This window comes from Dermacentor albipictus, chromosome 3 (assembly GCF_038994185.2).
Source record: "Dermacentor albipictus isolate Rhodes 1998 colony chromosome 3, USDA_Dalb.pri_finalv2, whole genome shotgun sequence".
Taxonomy (NCBI): Eukaryota; Metazoa; Arthropoda; class Arachnida; order Ixodida; family Ixodidae; genus Dermacentor; species Dermacentor albipictus.
The window spans coordinates 65,033,180-65,052,548 of record NC_091823.1 but is presented as its reverse complement, the minus strand read 5'-3'; the positions used below and the strand labels follow the sequence as shown (position 1 = coordinate 65,052,548).

General features: G+C 46.1%; 1 protein-coding gene and 7 non-coding genes across 9 annotated transcripts in view; 1 reads left to right on the top strand and 7 right to left on the bottom strand.

The window, feature by feature from the left end:
- The window catches only part of LOC135905548 (very long chain fatty acid elongase AAEL008004-like), a 99,301-nt gene that overhangs the window by 55,232 nt on the left and 24,700 nt on the right, over positions 1-19,369 (bottom strand). The window lies entirely within an intron of this gene.
- Positions 113-185, bottom strand: TRNAV-AAC (transfer RNA valine (anticodon AAC)). The gene has a single exon. It is a non-coding gene; the product is annotated as a tRNA-Val (tRNA).
- TRNAV-AAC (transfer RNA valine (anticodon AAC)) lies at positions 534-606 on the bottom strand. The gene has a single exon. It is a non-coding gene; the product is annotated as a tRNA-Val (tRNA).
- On the bottom strand, positions 953-1,025 carry TRNAV-AAC (transfer RNA valine (anticodon AAC)). Its single transcript has one exon. It is a non-coding gene; the product is annotated as a tRNA-Val (tRNA).
- TRNAV-AAC (transfer RNA valine (anticodon AAC)) lies at positions 2,659-2,731 on the bottom strand. The gene has a single exon. It is a non-coding gene; the product is annotated as a tRNA-Val (tRNA).
- On the bottom strand, positions 3,068-3,139 carry TRNAV-AAC (transfer RNA valine (anticodon AAC)). The gene has a single exon. It is a non-coding gene; the product is annotated as a tRNA-Val (tRNA).
- On the bottom strand, positions 8,450-8,522 carry TRNAV-AAC (transfer RNA valine (anticodon AAC)). Its single transcript has one exon. It is a non-coding gene; the product is annotated as a tRNA-Val (tRNA).
- Positions 16,497-16,569, top strand: TRNAV-AAC (transfer RNA valine (anticodon AAC)). Its single transcript has one exon. It is a non-coding gene; the product is annotated as a tRNA-Val (tRNA).

The following is a 19,369-nucleotide window of genomic DNA, read 5'->3' as shown; positions in this document are numbered from 1 at the left end:
GCGTGAAGTATACTTTATTGAAACGTGACAACCTGCTTACAAATGACATGAAACTAGAAAAAAAGTACGTCTAAATAAAATGGCTGAGCTAGGTGGCAAAAAAAGGACACCATGTGCCTGCCAGGGATCGAACCTGGGACCTTCCGCGTGTTAGGCGGATGTGATAACCACTACACCACAAGCACAGCTGTTCGCGACTTCCGCAGTGAATTGCGCCGTCGACGCTGGCATCTCTCGCACGATGTTTATGTCCACATGGATCGGAGCATAAAGATTATTTAGCGCACATAAATGATTATGGCTGCCAGGCTTATTGAAACAGATAAAGCTACAGAAACTGAGCTGTAGTTTCGATAGACTATTGAATTATCAATCGGACACTCTGACACGTCCAACCGCAGCGCCTATGACACGGTTTCACGCGTGAAGTATACTTTATTGAAACGTGACAACCTGCTTACAAATTACATGAAACTAGAAAAAAAGTACGTCTAAATAAAATGGCTGAGCTAGGTGGCAAAAAAAGGACACCATGTGCCTGCCAGGGATCGAACCTGGGACCTTCCGCGTGTTAGGCGGATGTGATAACCACTACACCACAAGCACAGCTGTTCGCGACTTCCGCAGTGAATTGCGCCGTCGACGCTTGCATCTCTCGCACGATGTATATGTCCACATGGATCGGAGCATAAAGATTATTTAGCGCACATAAATGATTATGGCTGCCAGGCTTATTGAAACAGATAAAGCTACAGAAACTGAGCTGTAGTTTCGATAGACTATTGAATTATCAATCGGACACTTTGACACGTCCAACCGCAGCGCCTATGACACGGTTTCACGCGTGAAGTATACTTTATTGAAACGTGACAACCTGCTTACAAATGACATGAAACTAAAAAAAAGTACGTCTAAATAAAATGGCTGAGCTAGGTGGCAATAAATGACACCATGTGCCTGCCAGGGATCGAACCTGGGACCTTCCGCGTGTTAGGCGGATGTGATAACCACTACACCACAAGCACAGCTGTTCGCTACTTCCGCAGTGAATTGCGCCGTCGACGCTGGCATCTCTCGCACGATGTTTTTGTGCGCATGGATTGGAGCATCTAGATTATTTAGCACCAACCGACACTCTGGCATGAAAGAAGCCAACCTCATAAGGTTAGTACGAGCCTTCGTTCTCAGCCGTGTCACCTACATCACCCCATACCTCAGCCTCAAAGCGGCTGAGAGAGAAAAAATAGAGGGAATTATCCGGAGGGCCTATAAACAGGCTCTTGGGCTACCTATAAGAACGGCCAACTCCAAATTGCTAGCCCTAGGTGTGCACAACACCCTAGATGAACTTGTGGAAGCGCACCTTATATCTCAATACGAAAGGCTAGCTCAGAATGCCGCCGGGCGAAACATCCTCCAGAATCTCGGCACCAACTACGAGTCGATGCAAGGCATTAAAGTAGAGATTCCTCACGATCAGAGACGCCATCTCAAAATTAATCAACTCCCTAAAAACATGCACCCCGAATTCCAGAAGGAAAGAAGGGCCGAGCGGTCCAAAGCCCTACATAAGAAATTCCACGCCTTAAAATACGTGGTCTGTGTCGACGCAGCAGAATACATAGAACGCAACAGTATGTCCCAGTGGGGGACACCTCAGGTCAAATACGCGCTGGTGGTTCAATCCATACCAGAAGCTCTGAAACAGCGGAAGAGGCGGCTATCGCTCTGGCAATAGCCTCCACACATTGCCATTACATTATTAGCGATTCCAAAGCAGCAGTACGCAATTTTGCGAAAGGTTGGATCCCGGCTCCAGTAAAACACATAGTAGACACCAACCAACACCCACGACCAATCCAGATGATTTGGGCACGAGCACACTCCTCCCAACCCGGCAACGATGCCCCCCACACCGCCGCTCGAGGACTCGCCAACCGAGCACCCGGACGGCTCAGGCTAGGATAAGAGGGGGATCGCATGGTCAGTTACCACGAAATAACTCGGCACTACAGGTTAGCTAGGGCAGTGTACCCGCCAGCACAGAAATCGCTTAACAAGCGACAAGAAGTAGCTTGGAGACGACTTCAGACAAACACCTACCCCAACCCCGTAGCCTATCACTACTACTACCCGACCAATACCCTAATACATGTAAGCATTGTAAGAAGAAAGCGGATCTGTCCCATATTATGTGGTCGTGTTCAGCCGAAAATCACACAAATCACGAAAAAAGTAATACTGTGCAGTGGGAGGCCATGTTGCTCAGATCCGACCCTGACTTGCAGGCCAATGTCATCAAAAGAGCTGAAGAAGCCGCCCGAGCCCAGGGGCTCGTGGCTGCCTAACAACAAGGTCATCCGTCAATACCTTGTTTTCACATAAAGTCTTTACTCACTCACTCACTAGCGCACATAAATGATTACGTCTGCCAGGCTTCTTTAAACAGATAAACCTACAGAAACTGAGCTGTTGTTTCGATAGACTATTCAATTATGAATCGGACGCTTTGAAACGTCCAACCGCAGCGCCTATGACACGGTTTTACGCGTGAAGTATACTTTATGAAAACGTGACAACCTGCTTACAAATGACATGAAACTAAAAAAAAGTACGTCTAAATAAAATGGCTGAGCCAGGTGGCAAAAAATGACACCATGTGCCTGCCAGGGATCGAACCTGGGACCTTCCGCGTGTTAGGCGGATGTGATAACCACTACACCACAAGCACAGCTGCTTGCGGCCTTCGAAGTGAATTGCACCGTCGGCGTTGACATCTCTCGCACAATATTTATGTACACATGGATTGCAGCACAAAAATTATTTAGCGCACATAAATGATTACGTCTGCCAGGCTTATCGAAACAGATAAACCTTCAGAAAAGGAGCTGTAATCTCGATAGACTATTGAATAAGGAATGGGACCGCTTCGAAACGTACAGCCGCAGCGCCTATGACACGGTTTCAAGCTTTATGAAAACTTGACAAGCTGCTTACAAATGAGACGAAACTAACAAAAAGTACGTCTAAATAAGATGACTGAGCTAGGTGGGAAAAGATGGTATCATGTGCCTGCCAGGGATCGAACCGGGGCCTTCCGCATGTTAAGCAGATGTGATAACCACTACACTACAAGCACAGCTATTTTATCTATTTATTTATTTCCTTTCTCAGGATTGAAACAATACAATACAATCGCAAATTCACGCTACATAATGTAATTAAAAACGCTTGCCCGCTGCGGGCAAGCGTGGGTGTTTAAAACCGCTTCAGGTTGACAAGAGCATCTAATACAGGTATCCATGCTGGTGGATCATTCTGCGCTTTATATATCTCACGAATAAACGCGATACTTTCTTTGAAGTACTCTCTGTCTGGCTTGGCGTTAATATCTGCATGGTGCACTGTCATTCTTGTTTTCCATATGCTGTGAGCACATAGAGCCATAAACATGTCATACGGCACCCCTTCATCATTTGCGATTGGGAGGAAGCGGATGCCATATGGGGTAATCGGCAGATATCTTTTTAAAGTACGTTGCAGTATGTCCTATAAGAAGGTGACATCTACGCAATGAAGAAAAATGTGGTGGATAGCTTCTGGTTGCTTGCACAATAAGCAGTTTATCGTGCAAGGCACGAGGATACCCTTCTGCTCTAACCATAGTTTAACGGGCAGAGTTTCGGTGTGCAAGTAAAAGAAGAACGTTTTCACCGTCGACAATACTGGCATCTGCTTCACCCATTTCAGTACGTCTTTGCCTGCTCCTGTTGAAAACGTGGTGCGATACAGTGGTTCTGGCATAGATACATCAACATCATCTTTGAGCAGTTTCTTCCGAGTGACATTGCTTAGATACTGTAATGATAACCGGGCCACGAGGAACTCGTAAGACCAGACGACTTCTCCCAGGAAGCCTCGTACTTTCGGCCCATTAACCCGATCGGACGACACAATGGCATAACGTCACACAACCGCATTTGTATCAGAGTACGTAGGAAGGCATTGCTTTGCTCGCGCATAAAGAGAAATCTCGACACTACCTGTTTTAAATACAAATGCGCCAAGCCCAGTCCGCCACTTTTCACTTACCGGAATAAATTTCTACGGCTTGTACGTTCCCAAGTTTATCCCCATATATACACTGCTAGCACCCCGTGGAGTCTTTGAATGCTTGCTCTCGTCGCACACAGTACTTGCAGAACGTACCAAATCTTGGCTACAAGAAAAAGATTACACACTGTTGACCTTGCAAATATAGATAAGTCTCTCCCGCCAAATTTGGTCGATTTTTCTTTAATTTGTTCCCCTTCTATTCTCCAATAATCACTAGTGTCTTTGTAGTGATTTAAAGGCACCCCGAGGTATTTCGTTGGCGAAACCGTCCACTGCATGCATTCAAAGACGTCCGGGTTATCGTCCCAATCCCCATGCGAAATGCCCAAAGATTTGCTCCAGTTGATAACGCTTCCCGTCATTTTACAAAAACTCTTCGCCACACTGATGGCATTCCTGACACTTTCTTGGTCAGAACAGAAAACTGCAATGTTGTCAGCGTACGTAAGTAGCTTAACCTCGCTTATGCTCAACCTAAAACGTTTTATTGCACTGGATGACATGATTTTCAAACAGAAAGGCTCCAGGTACAGCGCGCACGGTAAAGGAGACAAGGGGCAGCCTTGCCTAACAGAGGACTTTATCTGGAAACTGGCAGTTAATGATTTATTAATTTTAATCCTGCTAGAAATGTCTGCGCAACACATTTCTATACCTTCTGATAGGACTTTCCCGACATTCATATGTTCTAGAATGTGGAAAAGGACTTTATGTACAAGTCTGTCGAGTGCCTTCTCTAATTCCAGTTGTACCATCGCGACCTTCCCGCAGTACGTGTCACAGCACTCCAGGACGGTTCAAGCCACGTGTATGTTTGTTACAATGGACCTTCCTTTTACGCCGCATGTCTGATGCGGCCCCACAAGCCTGGTTATAACACTTCGAAGTCTCCTACTCAAAACTTTAGCGAAGATCTTGTAGTCAGTGTTCGTTACACTTATCGGTCGATACGCTCGTACAGAGAGCAAGGCAGCTGGATCCTCAGTTTTCGGAAAAAGTACAAAATGGCTCTCCCTAAAAGAAGGAGGCAACATCTTTGTTCTGTATGCCTCCTTTATTACGTTATGCAGGACAACTGCTATCTCCATTTTAAAAGCCTTGTAGAATTCTGAGCCAAAGCCATCAGGGCCTGGCGATTTCCCTGCCCTCAATTCATCGATTGCCCCCTCAATTTCTGCCACGCTGATTGGTGCTTCGATATTCGTTTTAACTTGTACTTAAGGTTTTGGCATGTGTCTCAAGAAATCGCTTTGAAAACCTTCTACAGTCTGTGGTTCGTGGCCAACTAAATCCCGATAATAATGAACAAATGCGCGACGTATCAGTCCCTTGTCTTGCACAACTTCATCTGTGTACATTATCGCTTTTATTTCGTTGCGCGACGCACAGCTTTTTTCATCTGATAGAGCGCGTTTGGTCGGGGTTTCCCCCACATACATTTTTTCCGCACGCGCTCGTACAACTGCGCCCCTGTACCTTTCTGTATTAATAATTTCTAGTTTGCTTTTAATTTATTTTATTTCTGTGGCAAAGTTACCCGGGGCTGTAGCTTCTGCATTCAAATAAAAGTCAAGCTGTCTTTGCAGCTCAGTTTCTTCTTTGTTATGCTTTCTCCGCTATGCCCCGGCTCTTTCAATGGCTGAGATTTTTGCGTTTTCCTTAAAATGTTCCCATGCCTCCGCATAACACTCCGGCTCGTTTGCCAGTAGGTCTCCAATTTTTCCTTTTGTTTCCTTCGTATATACCTGATCATTGAGGAGTCTAACATTGCGTTTCCACAGCTGCCAGTTAAATTTCGCCGGTTTCCTCGGACCTAGCGCCCACACAACCAAACTATGGTCGCTAAAAAAAACGCTTTTACTGTCATACTTATTGCAGACGGGTGCCAAATCTGCCGAAACATAAATACGATCTAATCTAGCGTGGCTTTCCCAGTGATAGTGGGTGAACCGAGGCAATGAGCCATTTGGCAGAAAGCACTTTACATTTTCTAATAGGTGTTCTTCAATCAGAGCATTTAGTAGTGACACACTCGCATCTCGTATCGGTGCATCTCTTGTCCTGTCTTCTACTCTGGATACTCAAATAAAGTCCCCCATCATTATAATTGCCCTGTCACAATTCAGATAATGTCCAACACTTTCAAAAAACAATCTGCGCTCACTTGCTACATTTGGGGCATGTAAACCAACTATTCGGAACTTCTGGGCTTGCAACGTTACGTCACATACAATACGTCAATGCGTCGTCCAGTGTCACACGCGTACACACTGTCAACAGATATTCCTGTGGAGTGCTTCAAAAACAGCGCACAACCACCGGCTGTACGTACTGCATGCGCAACGCATACATACATTGTAGTACGCCCTAAAAGGTTCAACCATGCGGTTTGTTCCTTCTTGACTTGACTTCTTGACAATTACGTCCAGTTCATTTTCCATAAAAAGTCGACTCAGCTGGTATTGCTCTCTCCGTGTCGACAAGCCCCGCACGTTAAGGGTGCCTACATTAAAGAGGCGTTTGGAGAGTAACAGCCATTGTTTTTTTCAGTAACACAAACCACATAGTAGCACCTTCCTTATCACCATACGGCAAACCACTCACATTTCTATAGCATATATCCCAGCCGTTCCAGCCCTTTGGTTACAACCTCGCGTTCGTCGTGACGCGTCAACGCACTGTCTTTTCCACTCAATTCCGTTGCTAGTCTCCGGTTGGAAAAAAAAAAAAGGCTCGGCACCTTGTCACGTCGCCGGCGGGGCCGGCGGTTTCCAGTCAGGCCGTGACTCGAGCGGTATTTTTGGTGCGGGTTCAAATGTAGTCCTTGATGGGGTGTCGTTTTCAGAGCGGCTCATCCGTTGCATTCTGGTTGGTCTTGTGCTCTTCTTTCCGTCCTCATGGAGTCGTTTTGGTGCAGGGCTGCTGGTACTCGCCATAATGACGTCTGTAGTCCCAGGGCTTTGCTCGACACCCACGCCAGGTGCATTGTCATGGCTCGTTCGGGTGCACATCGCCAGTTTCTCTACAGCCTCTGTTGAAGTGTTGGCTGTCTCTCCAGCAATAATGACTGCAGCCTTCTGCTTCACATGTGACACGTTAGCTGCACCAATAGTTCGCGAGCTGTCTGCCCCGGGGGTAGTTTCGGCCGCGTCTGCCTCCTCTACTGGATGTTCTGTCGACAGTTCATCGCTTGCTTTGACTCCGGCCACGTTTGCGTAGGTTCGCACGCAGACGCTTCCATCGTGACCATATCGCCGACATTTGTCACAACGTGGTACCCGGCAGTCGCGCCTGATATGGCCTGTGGCATGGCACCTCAAGCATAGAGGCGGGCGTCCCGGCGCAGCGAGTAGAGCCGCGATTCCTGCAACCCGCAACTGATGGGGTAAATCTTCTAGAGTTACACCAGGTTTGAGCTTTAGACCAACCGTGTGCGTAGACGAGCCTTTGTCGGCTATTCCGTGCACTCGCCAGCGCTACTTGTAGATATCGCTTACTTTCCCGTATGGTGCCAGAGCAGAGCGCACTTCTTCGTCCGGTACATTATGTAGCACCCAGTAGAGCTTGATACGCACTTTTTGATTTCTTGGTCAACCACAAGGCATCGTTTCTCCTTGACCAGAACTTCCCCAATTTCTACCATCTTCTTAGTAGCTTCTGCACATTTAAAAGTGACGGCCCAAACATGGTTCATCTGGGACGCCCTCAAAGCTAACATTTCAGGAAGCCCTCCGAGATTAACCAACGTGTCCCGAAAGTCTTCTACAGGGTAAGGCCTGGCTTTCAAGTCGACGTGAAGAAAAACAGTATTCGCAACAGACGCACCTGTTGGCAGCGACGGCAGAATAACTTGATAGTCCAGGGCTTCATCAGCAAAAATCCAGTTTTCGCGGCCAGACTGGGCCGCTGATACCGCTCCAGCGGAGCCCCTTCCACACGCGTCCGTTTGCTATCACGACCGTCAGTAGAATCCCACACCACAAGCACCGCTGTTCGCACCTTTCGCAGGGAATTGCGCCGTGGACGCTGACATCTCTCGAACGATGTTTATGTACACATGGATTGCAGCACAAAAATTATTTAGAGCACATAAATGATTATGTCTGCCAAGCTTATTGAAACAAATAAACCTTCAGAAACTGAGCTGCAATTTCGATAGACTCTTGAATTATGAATCGGACGCTTTGAAACGTCCAACCACAGCGCTTATGACACGGTTTCATGCGTGAAGTATGCTTTATGAAAACGTGACAACCTGCTTACAAATGACATGAAACTAAAAAAAAGTACGTCTAAATAAAATGGCCGAGCTAGGTGGCAAGAAATGACACCATGTGCCTGCCAGGGATCGAACCTGGGACCTACCGCGTGTTAGGCGGATGTGATAACCACTACACCACAAGCACGGCTGGTCGCTGCCTTCGCAGTGAATTGCGCCGTCGACGCTGAGATCTCTCGCACGATGCTTATGTAAACATGGATTCTAGCAGAAAATGATTTAGCACGCATAAATTAACATGTCCGTCAGCAATAAATATAGAAACAAACAGAACCGCGGAATCCGCGGAGCAGTTTTGCCGGACTTCTCTTCCGCGGATAGTTGGCTGCACGCGAAGGAGAATGCTTCGTGTTAGTAAAGATCTGAGATGTGTGCTTGAAGGAGGGGACCTTGCGCCTGCCAGGGATGGAACTTTGGAGCATCCGCGTGTTAGGTTGGTGGATAACAGCGCTACACAACAAGCACGGCTCCTTCGACATCTTCTGTATTTCCTTTACTGCACGTGAGCAATAAGAAAAGCTATCCAAATAATCACAAAATGAAGGCGCTGCAAGAAACAGCGCCAAATCTAAACATGCGCTCAAAATCCGGGCTAGTAAACGGAAGCGTCAAATAAGGTGCCGATCCCGGTGGTGGTTCTTGAGCTAGATGGAAGGTACGAATATAAGCTTCAGTTTTCCGAAAGAACGGCTGAGAGTACTACAACTAGTGGTGGTCGGTGCGTTTGAAGCAAATAAAACCGTCAACGGTGACATCACGATATGCGTCGTTGCGCACGAGCATTTAGCACGGAATGTATACATGACCTGCTTTGAACTGAATATATAACGACGTCAATGCAACCACGCAACCTCAGCCGCATTGTTTGCTGATTAATAATTTTTATGCGAAGCATATTACGAGAGCTCAACCCAGCTCCTCAGGCGCGGCGGTGTCGCCATGAAATCACGTGACACCGTGACGTCACGACAGAGGAGAAGTGGCTTTGGCTCAACTCTTGCAAGACGGGCTGGGTGGGAATCGAACCAGGGTCTCCGGAGTGTGGGACGGAGACGCTACCACTGAGCCACGAGTACGATGCTTCAAAGCGGTACAAAAGCGCCTCTATTGAATGCGGTGTTGCCTTAGAAACGAGCTGTTTCTAAGGCGTGCGTCTCTTGCTAAGACGCACATTTCGTTGCCGCGCCGAACGCAGCTTTGCTCGACGCTCACCGCGTCCAATGCGGGGCGCGTAGTCGCTGCCCTGTAGCCCATTGTCTTACACCCCTTGGCGGGTCGACGGGAACGCTGTCGCGTTCCACTCTTGAAGGCGAAGCAGAGTAACGCATGAGTTGTTTCTTCGTCTAGCTGAACCAAATATAGCCAAGCAACAGCAGTTCACCAGGCTAAACAGTGGTTCAACAACTAAAATAAAGGCTAGTATGCTTCGCATCCTGGGCTTAACCTTACCTAAGCCACAGCCATTTTTTTTTTATTTTTTGCGGTAAAACACCTCTATCCTAGGCCTGTTGTACAACTGTGCGAAGTGACGGGGCGATTTGAGAAAAAAAATCCATCTTTAACAGCACCGCTTACAATACGAACAAGTAAAAGAACACAGGACATGCACTGATCACCAGCTTCTCCCTGTTGTATGTGTTGTTTAGGATGGTTCGTTGCAATCTTGCCCAACTTTCAATCCTAATTAGTTTTACAGGTAAAAAACAAATTCCTCAATGAGAGTAATCTACCAGGAAACGGCTCTTACAGGTCGATTCAAAAAGTAATATTCGGTGTCGGAGGCAGAATTATAACTACTGACATTTTCACTGTGTTAGGTGGATTTGATAGCTGCCAGATCACATCAACAGCGGTTGACGCACATTTCTCAAATCCAGTGGCTTCAACCTGACGGCTCATTTGAAACTGGTATTTTTAACCCTTCAGTGTTTTTAATTTTTTGCTCGAAACCCCTTAGCCCACGTCCCATGCATTCCAGACTGTAGATTGATGAGTCTGTAATAGAACATTTAGAAATGCGGGTTATTGCCCGCGAGTCGAACTTGTGCATATTGAGTGCTTACGAACACTTCTCCTTTTTTTGATGCTGCAACGAGGCTATGCATGGCTGACGTTCACTAGAAGAGGTGAAACCTTCGTTCCGTATTACAAATCGCAAACATAAGCTTTGGTCTGTTCACCATAATTACATTTTCGCGGAAACACAACACTATCGAAACTGCACACTACTCGTTTCACTGTGAAATTCAGGCGGTTCTGATTGATGCGGTTCTGAATAGCTTCTTCGTTCACAACGCGTAACTCAACTGTTTACTTTGTAATCTCACCACTCGTACTTTCTGTATAAATAACGTGAAAAACATCGAAAAGAGAAAACGAATACGCAAGTGCTCAAGCGTCACATTGTTGTTGGGGAAAGAAAAAGAGGGGGGTTTCCCTTGTAACACTTGCAGTTGTTTGTTTAAGTGGTTCGGATAAAAGTAAGTGGACTGGCACGTGTGTAGTAATTGGAGGCTCTTTCTCACGCTTCCTTCTATATGAGTGCCACCCGAAAGGGCGCGATTCCTAACAAGAAGACAGTCAGCCTTTGCTGCTCATATCAACAACCTAGCTGCATGCATGGTTTGCCAATCTCCTTGACTTTTGTGACTGTGGCGGCAGGTTGCTGCTGCTGTCGCGCCTAATGGTTAATATTGTAGAAAAGGTTGAATTACGTGCCCTATGTTGGGATCGAACCTCGGTCATCTCAGCACTGCAGCTCAATGCTCTAGACATTAAGCCACAATCGCTTGGTTTTTTTTAATTTTTATTGCTGGTCTTCGACAATGTGCTGAGCACCCAAACTAATACAAACTTACAAAGCACAAATACAAGACGTTTAATAAAGGAATGTACCAAAGCCTTCAGTCCTACATGAACTACATGCTGTCAGAGGTGCTATCCTCGACAGCCAATCGGATGAAGCAACAATCGCCTGTTTTCTTCCGTGGTATCTATTACTAATATGAAAAAAACTGTACGTGTTTAAATTTTATGTATAGCAACCAAGACTAACGATTGTGTCTACAAGCAGAAAACAAACACTTCGCACGACAAATATTGGGGTAAATAATTTTCTAAAAGGAAGGCATTCAGATACACAACATCAACAATGGATACCAGTCCGGGCGGAAGTCTTTATGATCATATGTGCATCTCGACTGCAAAATCAGTTCAATGAAAGGTGACTGGCGTTGATATAATTGGTTCTGCATTCCGATTCAACATGCAAGTGCGCGTATATTGCTGCCGTGCAAAGGCAAACTAGCTGTTTAAGACGATCGCTCCGTGTGGCACATATCTTAGCATGGGTGTGCCAGAGTGCACGCGCGTACGCCAATTTTCTTTACAACGCAGGAGATGTTTATAGCATTGAATTATCCGCCCCACGTAAGCTTCGCGGTTCACATAGATTCCAAGGTGTGTGTTGGATGTACATATATTCTTATTTGATGTCAATTTAAACATTTTCTCACATTTCACGTGCCAAAACCACGATGTTATTTTAAGGCACGCCGTGGTGAGGAACTCTGGAATAATGGTAACCATCTGGTGTTTCTTTAACGTCCGCTCAATGTACGCAACACGCGCGTTCTTGCACATCGCGCCATCAATATGCGGCCGGCGCGACCGGTGTTCGATCCCGCTACCTCGCACTTAGCAGCTCAACGCCATAGTCGCTTTTCCACTGCGGCGGCGCATAACCTTCATATTTTTTTTTCTTCTTACAAGCGTGCTGAGCTTAATTTTTGACACGCTGTTATCGTCAGCAAGAAAGCAAATCCTGTCTGGCAACATTGAGAATAAGTATGCGTAACTCCGAGGCAGGAACTTATTCGTAAAAGTTGTTTTATCTGCCGATGACACTGAACTTGTAACTAAAACCACGTGAATCGCCTCATAGGCGATCTGTAAAGACGCTTCCTGGAATGCGAGTTATTGCGGGGGCTTTCGATCGCTCCTCTCTTTTGGCCAACTGTAGAATGGAATGGAATGGAAAACTTTATTGACTCTTTAAAGGTTTTAGCGGGTCGAGGCCGAAGTCTTCATTCTTGAAGCTTGAGTCCTCTTCAGCCATGGATGGGCCCCTAGTCCAGGGCTCCACTGAGCCGGGCCGCCTCGCACGCGTGCGCTATTAGAGCTCTTTGAGTTTCTAGCTCGCGGCTGGTGAGCCAGCTCTCCCATTGCTGCGCACTTCGTGTTTTGTGTTTGTGGAATGCCTGGTTTCTTGTACACTCCCACGTAATGTGGTATAATGTTGGCTTAGCTCCACACCACGGACAGGTTGCGCTATACTGCGTGGGGAACATCCTACTTAGTATGTGTAAGTTTGGAAAGGTGCCCGTTTGCAGTCTCCGCCATCCTGCGGCCTCCTCCTTTGTTAATGCTTTATGTGGTGGCAGATATTGATATCTTAGACCCTTATAGAGGTTTAATAGCTCTGTATAGCTGTTCCCGCAGTTGATCTGTGGCCCCTCTGGGGCGGTTGACGTTCCTGCTCGGCTGGTCATCCCTCGAGCTAGGCAGTCCGCCCCTTCGTTGCCCCTGATCCCTGCGTGGCTTGGTATCCAGATAATGTTATGTGTGGGTTGTCCCTCAGCGATTGGAACTCTGCTGAGCATCATGAGCGCCGTGTTACTTATTCTGCCTCTTATATAGCTCCGGCACGCCTCTTGTGAATCTGTTAGAATATTGAGGGATATTCCTGTTCTATAACCTTCTTCCGCTGCCAGTGCGACAGCAATTTCCTCTGCCTCGGTTATGTTAGCCACCTCGGCCGTGAGTCCTGTGTAAGTTCAACTGGGGTAAGTTAGAGAAATTTATCTTCCATTTTATGCACCGAAGAAAATAGTTCCTCGCTTAGCGCATTTTAATTGTTCGGGTAGCTCGAAGCGAGGCTCTGCTAAGCCGACTAGACTTCCCTATATTATGCGGCTTCAATTTCGCAATTTCAACATTTCCTTTCAATCTTACAAATAAAAACTTCATTAGCGAATCTGCTAAACTACCTCCGTCGTACACGAACGCCTGTTACGGTAGCTCACTTTAGCACGCCAAATTGCGCTGTTTGCTCTATGCGATTGTTAAAAAGATATATAAGCTCTAAATAAAAAAATGAGAAGAAAAACAGAGCGTAGGTTATTTTAACGTCGTTATCTCGGAACAAGAACCTTTGTGTGCGCTATTTGTCCTACGCCACTTGTTTGTTAGCTCGAAAGCTCACACAAGCAGATAAGAACAGAGTAACGCTGCGCTACGAGGAATAATTAACCTAATGGGAAAACCCCGAGCTCTGTAGCACCCAATGTTGCGGCTGATGTTTAGTGACAGCACAATGGCGCACGAGTTGCCTTCGTGGGAAGCAAGTAACCGCGAAACCCGACATCTTGAAGGAAGCAAAAAAAGAAAAACTCACTGACCCTTAGAAGCAGTAATGAGCGGGCCGAGCGCTCTTTAACTCGCAGAGAAAGGCGTCCGCGACTTCCACGGAAAAGATCGGGGATCTCGGCTTTTCCGAAACGTCGCCGACATGGAGTGAAAACGTCGCGCACAAGCCGAGCGCGGAGTTCCAAGCCCCCTGTGCTTGGCGCGATATACGGCGATGGCATCATTACACCTCGCTTGAAGACGCTGCCGCTATTATGGTCGGGCATTTAGCACAAATGTTTTTTTTTTTCACGCTCTCCGCAACGCGCCAAAAGAGTGGGCCCGCGCACACTATAATACACGCGGTCGCACGCCATACTACATTTTGGCACAAAGAGAGAGAAACAAAGGTGTATGCAAGGCAGGTAGATAAACCATAAGATGAGCGTGCATGGCTTCATTTCATTTATACGTGGACTTGTACAGGACTGTTAGGCCGGAAACTAGAGGTTAGTGGAAGACCACAGTCAATGTACATATAATAGCAGTTACAAGAAACAAGCACGAACCTTGTGCTTGGACAAATAACTTATTTAAAGTACGCAATTAGACAAATTAAACAGTATTTTATACATACGTTTACATACAGAATGTTTCGCTTAACTTGAGCCAAACTTAAAAAATGTGCAAATGCTACCTAGCTGGACAGAACCAAGGTAATGTTGCTTGCCGTCGCTTGGAGATACTGAGATTGTTTTTATTTTGTTTTTTTTTTGCATTCTGCCTAGTTAGGCGATAAGTCTTAGATAAGAATTCCACTTCTCAATTATTATAATTAGATGGAAAGTGTTAATGACAAAATTGCAGAGCAGCATGGGGAAATCCCGACACAGCTTTCTGCGGCTCAATGCGTGCTATATATATACATGAAAGTGTTTTTCCGAGCGTGAAGGAAGCAAATGATTACACTCAAAATTGCCGCGCGACTGGTCGCTTCAGGCACTTTTTAGTTTGTAGTAGGACACGTGTTTTACGTCGGCAAATTCCCCGCTCATCTTCAGGTGTGCATGTCCAACGTTTGACATGACTGGCCACCGGCGTACTATGCATAAGAGTGCACTCGGCTCTCTGCAAGGTCAATTTACATGATCGCGAAGTCGAGGCTGAAGCGCGGTTCCAAACCAAAGAGCAGCGACATCAATTTTGCTCGTTCAACTGAAGCGCGACTACATCTCGCGGGGCAAAACACTAGTTGATGCAAATATGCTTCCAATACGTCACCAATGGAAACATTTGAAAAAGCACAGGCAATGTAATTAGAATAAGAAAACACGGAAGTCACACGCTATTTTCTTTCATCCACGAATATTTATGAGTATCAAACTGTGCAGGCTTTCTGGCTCTCAGTGCACGATTGCCTAAGGACAGAGCTTAGCCGGCCGCGCCGGACGTTATCAAGCGTTGATATGGGCGCGTGCTCGTCATCGATCAAACATCGTATCATTTTCGTGGCGTCCCTATCAGACAGCGTTATCATATTTTAGTAGGACACTCAAGCTGCTGTAGCGCCTCGTGTCATGTGTTGGTGCCCTATAGTTCGGGCTCTGCTTGGCCGCGTCTCTGCTGTTCGTGAACGTGGTATAAAGTGCAATCAGCTACAATGCGAGTTAACTTTACAATTGACCTTTCATTATTTATTCCCAAATGAGAAGTCCACAGTTTCGCTGTGCTGTCAGAACCAGAAGCGCAGCCAGAAGTGTGAGTAAAGAAGCAAACCTCGTTTTTCTGAGGGAGAACTTGTGTCCGGAAAGGCAATAAACCCTCAAATCCCCATGCCAGTGGCGAGCGCAGTCGTCAGCCGTCGGTCACTGATCCTTACGTGTCGAGTCCTGCATGCCGCTATTTATACGTGTGGCTCCATAGATTCTTGAGCAGTCGCTGTTGCTCCCATATACGCCCGTGATAGTCTAACACTGTTCGCGCCGTGTGGGCAATCTGATTAGATTACAGACGGTTGTCATGGCTTTAAATTTGGCGACAACGTTCGCGAAGTTTTCTATACACCATGCGTACCTTGCTCGACAGTGATAGACTGATAACAACAGCAATCCAGAAAATGCAGTCGCACGCAAAAAGTAAGCTATGCAAATTCAACTGCATACAGTGAGAAGATGCAAACGAACGCAAGGCAACGAGACATAAACAGTGCATTCCTTGCACTGTCTTCGTCCTCTCGCGCTGCGCACGCAGTTGGGATGTCGCACCAACTGTCCCAACGAAACATACTTGCAGAATTCTTATCAAGCTTATTTCGTTTTTGTTATAGGAGCTACTACGTTATCTAGTTGGTAGCAGTGTTCATTTATTGATAACACGAATGGAACAGTAATTCAGTTAGACCGGTTTGTTTCAGTGTAACATCTTCACCTGGGCAGCTTTGGATAGGCTTCAAAAAAAAAAAAAGAACAATAGAGGGGGTTGTTATTAGAAGGCGTTGACTGAACCGTGTGGTGTGGTATCAACACTTATCTTCAAGTGGCGTCACCCGTTGCGAGTGGCAGCGTATTTTATTATTTCACGTGTTGCGCAATGTACGCGCGTGTCGACCTCGGTCGGAGCAACCGGCTGCTGAAGTAGGTCGCCTACGGCGAGGGAAGTACATTGTGGTCACGTTCGATAAGCCATGCAGTCAGCTGTGCTTGTGGTGTAGTGGTTATCACATCCGCCTAACACGCGGAAGGTCCCAGGTTCGATCCCTGGCAGGCACAGGTCATTTTTTCTTGCTGACTAATATTTTTGATTTCATGAAAACAGCTCGGTGCAGCTCGAAAAGAGACTCTAGGCCCTACCTAGATATACTGATCTATTGAACAATGTAATAAGACCTGTCGCGGTAGCCTTAAGGAGTTTTACGTTAGGCCTGATGTATGATGTCCGTTCAAAAGTAAAAGTACACTTTATGTGGCCTTTGCTAAAAGATCGTTGAGCAACCTGCTGAAGAAAGATATCTGAGTAACCTTTCAAACGGGTGTCATAACGTATTAAAATGCGCGTCATAATTACAGGCAACTGAGAATTTCAGTTCAACTGTACTACAAAAACAGCTTCCCCAGAAATTGGGTTGTCATTCTGCAATGTAACTCAAGGTTGCCGTCCTTAATATTGAGTTCGGGCTTCAAATTTATTATACTGAAGCATTCAGGTCATTCTTCGTACAATGCAGCAAACCGACAAACATGTGTAGCGGGGGTCTCTGTTTAAAATCTGACCGAAACATTGTATTTGCTAAAGGACATATTAACCATTGGAGGGTTGAATACGTAGCAACAAAGATAAACGATGACACGGGTAGCTGTGTTTGCTTCTTATATGCTTCTATCAGTCCAGAGCACCAGTTCGCAAATGTTTTAGTTCGAAAGTGCTCTTTGCCATTGGTGGGCGCCCTTCGTTAACCATGTGTCCAGCATCAGGATTGGCCGGAGTTGACCTCACGAACAGTTGTACTGCAACACCGTTTCGCAATTACGGGCGCTGGTTAATGATGACCTTTCATTGCAAGGCAGGCGGAGTACCACACCGTGAAGAAAATCGTTCAGCTGGCCGCGCTTACATCACCGGAAGAGCAAGAGCTTGTTTCATTTATAGCTTAATAAATGACGCTCGCTCCTAAAAATGGAGAAATTATCATGCCCTTATGGTGCAGCGGTGATCAGGTGCACCTAGCACGCACAAGGTCCCATATTCGAATTGTGAATGGCATTGAACACACGTTTCTTATGCCCTGTGCCTAAGCCATCACTGCACGCGCTTCGTTGAGCCTGCGTCTACTATCATTTTTCGATGCTATTCTTTCTTCTGCCTGATTTCTGCGTGTGTACATCGTATACTTAGAAAATACGCAGTGACACTAATAAAGCAAATACGAAGGTGACATCTTAAATTTGAAGCCGGCTGCTGCCCTAGCAAAGTGTGCGTGGCTGATGGGGAGCACCTACTCAAGCTTGCACACTTTACCAAACACAGCGACGTGAGTTAAGTGGCTACTTCTGCTATGCGGTCCGTGGTATTGATGTTTCTGTTCCGACAGTTTTGATAAAAACATATACTTTGCACTGGGATCCACATGCATTTAAAGAGCCCGTCCACAGGCCCCATCGGAAATTTTGGTTATACATGATAATGATTATAATTTATTGGCATCCCGTTTGCAAATGGGGCGGGGAAAAATATTCATCTAGCCTGCTTGAGCTAATCATGCATACTACAGATACTTTTCGATCTATCCTGTCGTGTACATCTCCTTAAGTTTTTAAATCGTATACATCTACCTTGTACCGTTATCTATGCCTGTAAATGATCCGGTACTATCAACATCTTCCGTGCTTCTTTTTTCATACTTCCTTCCTTATCTCGACTACTGATTGGTTAATTGTTCCATTCACATTAAATCTAAGCGCTTTGGTAGATATACGTCACCTTTTAGTCTCCATTAGGATGTGCTGAGTTCACTCCAAATTTTGCTGAAGCCGACACACGCCTCATCCTCTTGCGAATATTTGCTAAGGTATTGCTTTGTCTTTAGGTAACGAGCTCTAACCTCAAACAGCAAGGCACTGGCCTTAGTGTTATTGTAAAAATGTTCCTTGGTAATTTACCTCTTGCCCTTGTGGTAAATCACCACGACTTTCTTTTTTCCAGCCTTTGCAACCACTTTACTGTCTCTGTTTCTCTCACTTTCTTTTTGGTTGCTCCTGGTTGGCTATTTACGCTTTCACTTACCCTGAGCTTGGTCGCCAACTTTCTTGACCACTTCCTCCATACTGTGTCCAGGCTTCTGAAGCACACATATTTGTGCACTCTACCAACTCATTTATTTCTATTATTTTTGCGAGTATTTCTTCAAAACTAACCTTGCTCAGCGCTCCTCTGATTTCAAACAAGGATCAACCGCTGTCTCCCTGCAATGTCTCATTCGTGGTTTTACCGCAGGCCACCAAAGGCAACCGGCCTACCGATCTTTGGTTGAATTCCAAACCTCTACAAGATATCCGATGTTTTGTTTCGCTGCATTCCTCCTCCTCTTCATGTTTAGTTTATCTTAGTAGGTGATTCAGTAAGTCTTTCCTTCGTTTATGTATATACACGAGCATTTGTATTGCTTTACTGTGATATGATTTGCTCTTGAATTGATGGCCAAGTCTGTATTCGTCCCTTTCCTAAATATCATAATTCCCGTTTTGTCTGTGCTGAACTTAAGGCCTAGATATGTTGCTGTGTTGCCACACATATTCGCAAGTATGTGTATGGGCACATTCACACCGGCGACTTGAGGAGGTCACGCGACCAAGTTGGTCGCTTTGCGACCAGTCGCAAATGGTCGCAAACGGTCGCCTTTCTCGAAAAGCGACCATTTTGGGCGAGTCGCTCTCTGCGCGATTTTTCAGTCACGCGACCCTGGTCGCAAAACTGATAAACCAATCAGCGGCGCACCGGAAGTGATCTTTCGTGTGTCTACATCCGGCCTCCTCCGGCGTCACATTCAAATTCCGCGTAGATTCCGAGAGTTCT